The sequence below is a fragment of the Pteropus alecto genome, unplaced genomic scaffold (assembly GCF_000325575.1).
Source record: "Pteropus alecto unplaced genomic scaffold, ASM32557v1 scaffold34, whole genome shotgun sequence".
Lineage (NCBI taxonomy): Eukaryota > Metazoa > Chordata > Mammalia > Chiroptera > Pteropodidae > Pteropus > Pteropus alecto.
In genome coordinates this window covers 2,675,036-2,677,144 of record NW_006435763.1, presented here as the reverse complement: position 1 = coordinate 2,677,144, position 2,109 = coordinate 2,675,036, and the positions used below count along the sequence as shown (strand labels likewise).

Genomic DNA, 2,109 nt, shown 5'->3' with positions numbered 1-2,109 from the left:
TGTCTGCCCCAGACACAGTGGAAACCAGGGGGCTAGATATGGCACAGTTTTCTAACTGTGTGACCTTGGGCAAGCCCACCCAACCTGAACCATGATTTTCTCTTCCATGAGTGGGAATTAAAATAGCACCCGTCTCACAGGGTAGTTGTGAGAACTAAAGGAAAGAATATTTTTACACACACACACACACACACACACACACACACACACCCTTAGTGCAGTGCCAGGCATCCAGAACTGTGCTCTGCAAATATTATTTCTTTTCCTCAACAGTGAGTGGCTGAACATTGTAAAGCCTGGAGAGCTTTACAAAAGTACAGACATTCGGGCCCTCCCCCTAAAGATTTTGATTTAAACAGTCTAGAGTGAGGCCTAGGGCGGGGTTTCTGGTGTTGTTGTTGTGTTGTCTTGTGTTTTTTAAGAATTACAGGTGACCCTAAACAGTGCCAAGGTTGAAAAAGGTCCCTTGAAAGCTGCCAGTAAAAATTAACTCCTCTCTCTCTTCGGGTCTGTGTACTTGGACTTCTTTCTGGAATTCCCAAAATGTATACAAGGAGGGCCTGCGTTGAGGCTGTTACCACAGGTCTGGGTACCCCAAGATCCCACCCCCTAAGCACACCTTTCCTGGTACCTGCAGAAGAATGTGGCTGCCACTGGCTGAGCCGTAGTGATTCTTTTTCCCCTAACAGCTGCAAGGGGGCAGGGCCAGGAAGCTGAGTCCTTGCTGGGCCCTAAGGTATCAGGTGGAGTGCACACTCACGGCGAAACCCAGATCAAAGAGGGCCGGAAGCTAGCATCATTTTCTCCCATAGATGCTCAAAGGTTAGCTCTTCTCCTACCTTCCCGTTTCCCTCCTCCCACCCCTCCGAAATCCCTGCCACCACCAGCAACCCCGGAGAGGACTCCTTTAAGCGCGGGTTTGCAAGGAAAGTGCTAGGCAAAGATTTCCGCAGAGGTATTAACCTGAATCTGCGAGACAGCCTACCTATCCCTGGGAAAACCTCTCCCCACCAAGGCGACAGGCGCTGCCGCAGTCCTGCGTCTATGGCACCCTCACCTTAACACAGACCTCGGGAATCTATGGTGACGGCGGGGATGCGGGGGAAGTGAAACCACCGGGCCGGTGGGGTTGGGGACCGGGCACCTTGAGGTGATGGGAGGTGGGCGGGGCCAGCGCTCTACTCTTTTAGTAGATCAGGGATCCCTGAATCCCCTCGGAGCTCACTTCTGTGCCTCAAGATCTCACCATCCATGCACACACCTCCCTGCTGACCCAAACCGAGAGGAACTTCCTCACCTCGTCCTCCAAATCCCTCCCCTTCGGAAGAAAAAAAAGTCATCGGATACTCTGCGTATAAATAGAAAATAATTACTAGTGAGGTGGTGATGTTCCTTCGCCTATTTTTGCTGGGTCTCTTTGTTCAGAATTTTTAGGCAGGCGCCGAGCGCCCGTGCATACACACGCGCACACTCAGGCCCCCGGTGGAGGTATGGGGTGTGCGTGTGTGTGGACAGGTGACACATGGTGACTACGTTGCCCTTACTCGGGATAGAGGATAAAGCTTGCTCCACAGCCATCCAGCTGTTCGCAGGCCGCCTGTCGCTCTTCGACCCCACCCGCTGGAACCTCACACCAACCCCTCGCCTCTCCGGGGTCTGAGGCTGCGTCCTCGCCGCTGTATCCTCGCCTCCAAAGTTACTGGGTTGTGCGAATCAAGTGAGACACTTTAAAAACAAGCAAAAGGCAAATAGCTCCATTAATCCCCAAATGCCTTCTCCCATCTGCTGCGCCTTGCTCGTGCTGGGACTTGCATAATGAATCAGGCAAACGGGAAAGTTGACGAATCAGGGTGTCGGGGGTGTCGGGGGTGACTGGCGCGCGGGGCGGGGGCTCAGGCCCTAGAAGTCCAGGCCAGCCGCGGCAAGGGGAGTCGGGAGAGGTGGTGGCAGAGAAGAGGGGCGAGAGAAATAAGGGGGGAGGGAGCAGCCAAGGTCCCGATTCCAGGGACCTGGCAGCTCCAGGAAAGCGAGGCGGCCGCTCCAAGCAAGGCTTTTGTTCTCTCCCTCCCCTGGCTCTCCACCTCCGTCGCCTCCCTTTCGCCCAGCCCT

At 54.5% G+C, this 2,109-nt stretch overlaps 1 protein-coding gene across 1 annotated transcript in view; it reads right to left on the bottom strand.

Moving 5' to 3' along the window:
* SHISA9 (shisa family member 9) overlaps positions 1-2,109 on the bottom strand; it is a 262,273-nt gene that overhangs the window by 257,704 nt on the left and 2,460 nt on the right. The window lies entirely within an intron of this gene.